The 7,902-nt window shown below is 32.4% G+C and overlaps 1 protein-coding gene and 1 long non-coding RNA gene across 13 annotated transcripts in view; one reads left to right on the top strand and one right to left on the bottom strand.

The window, feature by feature from the left end:
- The window catches only part of LOC107472898 (helicase sen1), a 52,321-nt gene extending 51,836 nt beyond the window's left edge, over positions 1 to 485 (bottom strand). For all 10 annotated transcript variants that reach the window (XR_008006102.1, XM_052257644.1, XM_052257643.1 and 7 more), the window contains exon 1: positions 179 to 485. The gene's annotated coding sequence lies outside the window, so the exon portion shown is untranslated. The remainder of the gene's footprint in view (positions 1 to 178) is intronic.
- A 1,464-nt stretch (positions 486 to 1,949) lies between these two features.
- Positions 1,950 to 6,485, top strand: LOC107472897 (uncharacterized). Of its 3 annotated transcripts, none has more exons than XR_008006105.1 (3): positions 1,950 to 2,120; positions 2,691 to 2,807; positions 6,383 to 6,485. It is a non-coding gene; the product is annotated as an uncharacterized LOC107472897 (long non-coding RNA). The 3 variants fall into 3 exon arrangements; XR_008006103.1 differs by lacking the exon at positions 6,383 to 6,485 and adding an exon at positions 5,160 to 5,325; XR_008006104.1 differs by lacking the exon at positions 6,383 to 6,485 and adding an exon at positions 3,211 to 3,358.
- The last annotated feature ends 1,417 nt before the right edge of the window (positions 6,486 to 7,902 follow it).

Below are 7,902 nucleotides of genomic sequence, written 5' to 3' on the forward strand. Positions count from 1 at the left end.
AACATCACAAATCTGATTATTAATTTTATTTTATCAGCAATCAAATGAACAGTATCATAAAATCAGATTACAAATTTATTTGAGTTTATTTTAACCTATAATTTTAGAAATAAAATAAATGAAATCATAAAAAAAGGGGAAAAAACAGTGGCAAAGAACAGAGTGAAGCAAGCAGAACCTTAGCAGAGAGGCGAGCAGAACGGCGACGTCACTCGAAGAAACAAGCAGAAGTCACTCGCGGTGGAGAACGGCGAGGCGAGCACAGGCGACGACGAAGCAGCCCTGCGCGGCGGCGACACAACAGCTCCGAGCAGGCCTTCGTGCGACGTCGAGGAGAGGATCGAGGAGAAGCGAGCAGACCTTCCACGGCGACGATGGCACCCGCGGTCTGTCTCCGCCGGAGGAGAAGAGTTCCGCGATGGGATGGTGACTGGGTTCGTTAGGGATGGATTTGTCGCAGTGAGAGAGAAAGGGGCGTGGGTGGGTACCCCGTACTGGGTAGATCTGATACTCTTAACATATTTTTATATATACCATTGAACCGGAAAAAACCCGGCCGGATCCGGTGGTTCACCGGTTACTGCCGGTTCGAACAATTCTTAAGTCGGTTTCTTATAAGACGGTTCTCCTATCAATCGAACCGGACAGGTGACCGATTTTCGGTTAACTTTATTGGATTGGCCGATTCGGTTTAATTTTCAGAACATTAATTAATCTTTTTTTAAGAGTAATTATCCAAATAACTCCCCAATGATTTTAAAAGCTGACATTTTAGTTTCCAAAAAAATTAATACACAAAAACATTCTCAAAGTTTTATTCCGACAGACAAATCAGTCTCCAGTTCATTTTTCGACAGATTAATTACCCAGATCAGTCCCAAAAATTTTAAAAGCAGATATTTTAGTTCTTAAGAAAAATTAATACACAGATCAATCTCAACGTTTTTTTCCGTTAAACATGACAGCCTTCGTCTAAAAAAAAGTAAAATAAGATTATTATTATTATTATTATTATTATTATTATTATTTGTACAATAATATTGTATCATAATTTTTTGTATTTTTCAAACAAAAATAATGATAAATTTATTCCTTAGATTCTTATGTATGTATTTATAATATAAAAAGTATATATATATATAGTCACTCAATAATAATAATAATAATATTCAATAAAATTTTAGAGATTATCTACAACAAATTTAAGGTTGAAATCATTTGATATTTTTTATTTAATATAATTAAAAAAATCCTATTTTAAAAAACATGTTTATATTAAAAGAAAATGTTTTAATTTGAATTTTAAAGCATCATTATTCACCTTATTTGTTTCTAACGAAAAGAGGGTATTAATATGTTAGTGTCATCATCGACATGCACAAAGCTAAATTAATAATAATAAAGATTTACATATAGAAAAAGTAAAATGAACGAAAAACTGTTATGTCTGACAGAAAATGTCCGCTTTTAAAATTCTTAAAGATTGATTTAGATAATTATTCTATCAAAAAATAAACTAAAGACTAATTTATCTAAATTAATCTATGTATTAATTTTTCTTAAGACTAAAATCGTTGAAAACCGATTTGGATAATTACTCTTTCTTTTACTTTGTCTAAAATTGTATGTATTTTACTTCCGATATCTGTAGTTATGCTAATACAGAATGTAATAGAAGGATTGATCAAGATGAGTGGAAACGTTTATGTCTACCCATTTATTTTTTATAAAGATTGAGACTATTGTATCTAAATTATTACAATCTTTCCTCCATCATTCTTAACTTTTTAGAATATACAAAAATCCCAACCGCTAATGGTTCATCACTCAAATGTCTACCTATTTATCTCACTTGTTAGTTCAGTACAACAAAAATGTAAATTAGATTCACGCTTCTCTCTTCATTTTTTAGTCTCAGTTATTATCTCTCTGAAATCCAGAATTGTAGAGTTGTTATTCTGATGTTGGTTGGTTGTCTATGATGAATGATTTGCGTCTCTTGGTTTTTTCTTTGTTCAACCTACTCATCATATCCATTTTTTTCCCTCGCATCTTTCGCGATGCATATCTTCTCTTCTTCGCAACCACCTCTTATTCGCCATTTTACTCCGCGCCTCTTGGTATGTTCCATGATATGTTTGCTAATTTTGTTGTTTGTTGCGAATTTTCTTTGATTAATTTTTTCCTTTTTTTTATTCGGGGATTTTCTTCCTTGCATCATTCTCTGTTATTAGGCTTAGTTTCGTGTTCTTTGTTTTGAGACCTTTCATAGCAAATCTACTTTGTGCATTTTTTTTCAACGGTTTGAATTTTAGCATTTTTTTTTTTTGGTAATTTTTTTTAACTTTACCTCTTTTTCCTCTTTCTCTCACCAACAGTAACCTTATTTTTTCCTCAACTGATCACTTTCATTTTTATCCTCAAAGAACAGTTAATTGAAAATGGAATCCTACATCTTGCTAAAATCATGATATTTTTTATTTTTTAAGTTTTTACATTTTTTACCCATATTTATGTACATATATTCTTATTAAACTGTGTATTTATGTTCTTATTAAGTTTCATGTTTTATTGTTCATAGCAGAGAACAAATCACAAAGTATCATTGAAAGAAATTGTTTTCATAGACTTCTATATGTGTCCATATTTGATCTTCTTTGCAAAGCTAAATAATTTTTATCCTTTTTCAGCGTAAAGAAAAAGGAAACATGTTTTAATAGCTATCCTGAGTTCAACTGCTTCTTGAACTTCACGTCTTCTTGCGGAAGGGAAAAATAGTCGGCCTAGAAGAATAATGAAGACCTTCGGTAAGTATATTTTTTTTAATAAATTATTTTTCGCAAAAGAATTATTATTTTTTTTACAAATGGTATAAATACTAAGGTTCTGAAAACCGAATCGATTATTGAATCGTTCTAGTTATTGATTTATTAGTTTATCAGTTTAACCGATTCAATTGTAATTCAACCGAAATAATCGTTTTATAATAAAATAATAAATAAAATATAAATAAATATACTAAAACATAATTATAGTCTAATATAAAATTTAAAATTTCATCCAAATTAAAAATACTACATTAACCACAATATTATATCTTATTCAAATATAAACTCAAAACAAACATAAAATATCAACATCAAAATTTGTCATCAATCATTAAAATCAATCAAAACTTACTATTGATTTGCTTTGCTTTATTTCTGTCAGTTGGACCAGAAGAAATGAAGAATCACGAATCAAGTGATTCAGCAAAAACTTAGTACTAGTGCCACCATCACCACTTCGATTAAAAAAAAACACCAACCACAAACTATTTGATCACATACAAGGGTACGATTCGGTACGCCGGTCTCTTTTGGGAACCGAAACGCCAAAAACTTATTTGGCTTATTGGTGCGCCTTTTTAATAGGAAGTCATTGGATTTTTTATAATTTTTTAGTTCAACAGTGAAGATTATCCTGAATGTAATTTGATGTAATTGGTTACTTAATATCTTTTTGCAGCTTTTGTGTCAGTGGGTTACTTTAAAAATATTTTTTTATGGTTATTATTGTTATATCAGAAATATATGTGGGTTTATATAAAAAAATTAAGAATATGTAAGATTAAATTAATTAGAGTTAAATATCTCCTATTATGTTAAGTGCCACCTTCAACTTCTTCAATCTTTCAGCAGCAAAGCCAAATTATCCTTTCCTCAATGCTTTTCTAACACTCTCCAACATCTCATTCGCTGCAAGAATTATCCTTACAAACCTTTAACAGCTCCCTCTTCTCCCTAATCTTCGCCACAACCTCGTGCACCTCGACATCAACCATCTAGTCGGAGATGAGCTTGATGACTCTGGCAAGATTGTCGGAGAAAAGCTGAAACTAAAAGCGGCGCTATTGGTGAGAGAAAAGAGTAACTCGAAGTTGTCGCGGTGGGAGAGGATGTAAGATTGGACCTTAGATCAGATCTAAAGGGAATGCAATTAGTCGTTGAATGAGTCGGCTATGTTTGGTTGGAAGGAAAGAAATAGAGAGGAAAGAAATAAAAAGGAAAGAAAGGAAAGAAAATAAATTGAGTGGATTTTTATTTTCTTTAGATGTGTTTGGATGAAAGGAAAATAAGAAGGAAAGAAATGGTATAAAAAGACAATTTTACCCTTATATTATAAAATATATTGAAAAAAGTAAAGGGGTAATATTGGAAGTAGAGAGAGATAAATAGTTTTCTCTCTATTTTCTCTCCATTGTTGGAGGGAAAGAAAATTGGTGGGTCCCACCAATATTTTTCCATTCATTTTCCTTCCTCTCCCATTTCTCTCCTCAACCAAACAAAAGAAAATAACTATTTTCCTTCCAATTTCTTTCCCTTCCTTTTCTTTCCTCCCATTTTCACCTCAAACAAACACATTAGTGTAAAAAGCAACATTATTGGATAGGAGAAGTCACGCGTCGTCAAAGATATAGTCCATCGGATGATTGAGAGAGGGAGAGATGAATTGAGGGTGACGGCAGCTGCAGATGGATAAAATTGAGACTTAAGACGGTGATTTTTGTAATTGAATTTTTTTTAACGTAAATATTATAAAAATATTTTATTTCTCTCACAATTAGTGGATATGCATTAAGCCCCTAACGGATCTTACATTGATTTTAAATTTGTCTTTTTTGTATTAGATTCTGTAAAAAAAATTATAAAATATTAGAAAAATTTTAATTGATAAAATAAAAAAGTTATAAGGGACATTTATGAAAAAATTCAAATGTTAGTTTTGACTCTAACAAAATATAGTTATCTTATTTTTTTAAAAAAATAAAACGCTAATTAGTAAATTTATGAAGTAATTTTATTAATACGCTAAACAATTAATAATTTTTCATGACATATTAATATAATTAATAAAAGTAATCTAACATAATTATTAATTTCTCATTAATAAAATTACTCAAAACAATAATTCATTTCTTAAATGATGTTACTATAACTTATAAAATTATTCTAAAAAATTATTAATTTCACATGACATTTTACTATAATTAATAAAGTTATTCTCTATATTATTTAACTATAATAAATAAAATTAATCTAAAAAAACTAATTTTCCAAAGCATGTTATTATACTTAATAAAATGAATATAACAAATGGAATCTACCCATTTGCTGCAGGAAGGGTGGGAGGCATTTTGGCTGGTCCCATTGTGATGGCCCACCGCATTTTTTTCCTGTTCGACGATGTTCGTCGAAGAGTTGAATCACGCAACGCATTTCATGGTTATTGCTGGGATTGCTTCGAAATTTTGAACTCTGAGATTAGCAGTGATTTGAAATTGAAACTGTATCTGTATATATTTTTGTCGTTGTGATGCTAGAACAGTAATCTGAATCTGGAATCTTGTTTGATTTGGGGTATTGGAATTTTTAGGAATTTTAAGAAATTGAAGTAATATGGATTGTATTGAGCATTCTTCTGAAACAAGTTCTGATGAGTATAGTGGTCAATTAATAGAAAATTAAGGTTTTTATGGAAAGGGGAGATGCTAGCAAGCTTCCCCTCCAAGGTGTGGTGGTGGATCAAGGAATACTAGTCCTATCGGTTGCGCCAGCTCGAGGAACACTAGCCCTTCGCGGCAGAAAATTGTTAAAACGAAACCAAGGAGTGTGGCCAGTGGACTTCGGGCGTGCCGGAGAAGATGATACCGAAGCAAGTAGGAGAGGCAGAGAAAAGGTTTGAGTCATTGTTGACGGTGCAGATAATAGAAGGGGCGGCTTGCGATGACAGAGGAAGGAGAGGAAGAGAACCAGGAGGAGGAAGGAGCGGCGGTAATAGTAAACTAATGGTCCAACTAATTTTAACAACAAAACTAAATATATTCATTTAAAAAATTAATAAATAACTCCTCTATTTTCTTTGTAATTGCAAAAAAACTCCACTAAAATGAATCTTTTTATTTTGCGCTGCCTGGCTAACCGGTGCAACAAACAACTTTTTGGCGTTTTGGTGCGCAAAAATGTTAAGCGTACCGAATCCGTACCCCACATACAAAGTTTAGTTATCAGCAACCAATGAATAATTTATTAAATCAACAACAACAAAACACAATATAACAATCAAAAGGTTGAGAACAACACAACAGTATAACAATCCAAAGGTCAAGAACAACACCAAAACAATAATTTATCAAATTAACAAGTTAATAAGATCAATTAAAACTGAAAATCAAAATAACAAAAATAATTAAAATTTTAAACTACAGTAAAGTGATGCGTGAGCATCTTTCCTATCTTTTCCTAGTGATTTCTATTTAATTTGCTGAATTTAATAAAGAATTAAGTATCCTTTAGCCACTATGGATGTTACTTTGATTTGTATGCAATTCTATTTATTTCAGGTAGCATTCGGATGAATTTGATGGAGTTTCCGTAAAAAAAGAGAAGAAGGCGAATGATGCTGTCAATCATGACCTCTCTACACTCAAACCTAAATAACTCGAGCTACATAGGTCAAATAAGAACAATATTTGGATTGAACAGAGAGTTTTGCGGGAGGTGTGCTGGAAGAGTGCCTTGCGCACGAGCAAGCCCACGCGTACGCGTATATCACACGTGCGCGTCACTTGCAGTTTTGGCACCCCACGCATAAGCGTTTAGGACGCGCTGCGTGCATCAGGGAATCGGCGCAAACATGTTTTGAACAGAAAGTTGTGATGGCCTGGCGCTGGCATCGTGCGAGAGGCACCAATCGACTCACGCGTACGCGTCCCTCTCATTCTCAGACCACCCACGCATGCGCGTGCCTGACGCGCACGCGTCGCATGCAAATTTTGATTCCTGCGCCGCACTGCACAACAACAACACGCAAGCATTGTTGCCTCACACCAAGTAAAGCGCAGCCCTTCATGAAGTTAGGCGTGGATCCTACGAAGCAAGTGGTCCCCATCCATCAATTGAAGACTTGCTGATTGCTATAATTAATTCTGATTTAAATTTTAATTTTTATTTTAAAAATAGAAAAAGATATTATTTTAATTTTAGAAAATAGATTTTTAAATTAATTAAGATTAGATATAAAAAGAAGAAACTTTTCTTCTGAGAATTTTTTCATATTTTCATTTTGTAAATTATAGTTTACCTGAATCCTAGTTTTTCTCTCTGAACCATGAGCAACTAAACCTCCACTGTTAAGGTTAGGAGCTTTGTCTATTTGTATGGATTGATTCTATTGTTTTTGTATTTTAATTCATGTCCTGATTTATAATTTAAGAATTGTTTTCGTTCTTTATCTTATGAATTTGGGTGGAATGGAAGTATGACCCTCTTTCTAATTGAGTTCTTGTATAACTTGGAAAAGCTCTTTACTTGAACAACAACTTGAAAACAATTTCTCCTAAATTCTAATTATCTGGACTTAACGGGATACGTGATATATAATCCTCTTATATTTGAATAATTAGGATTTTTGTGGCATAATAACTCGAATTGAACTTCACCCTCTAATTGGAATTAATTGACCAAGGAATTGGCAGTTGATGAATTTTAGAGAAGACTAAAAATGTCTAAGGAATTAGGGTCTAGTCACATATAGTTTGTCATGAATTAAATCTTGCATGATTAAAATAAATTAATAAAAAAGGTCAATCCAGAAAATAGATAACTCTGAAGCCTTAACTGCCTTCTCCATATTGTTTTCCCAACTTAATTATTACCTGTCTTCTGATATTTTGAGTTACTGTTTAATGCTTTTGAACTTCCAAACACTATTTTCTGCTTTCCTAACTAAGTAAACTAATCAACCATCGTTGCTTAGTTCATCAATCTTCGTGGGATCGACCCTCACTCACCTGAGGTATTACTTGGTACGACCCGGTGCACTTACCAGTTAGTTTGTGGTTAGAAATTCTGCACCATAAAC

This window comes from Arachis duranensis, chromosome 2, assembly GCF_000817695.3.
Source record: "Arachis duranensis cultivar V14167 chromosome 2, aradu.V14167.gnm2.J7QH, whole genome shotgun sequence".
In the NCBI taxonomy this organism is placed as follows: domain Eukaryota; kingdom Viridiplantae; phylum Streptophyta; class Magnoliopsida; order Fabales; family Fabaceae; genus Arachis; species Arachis duranensis.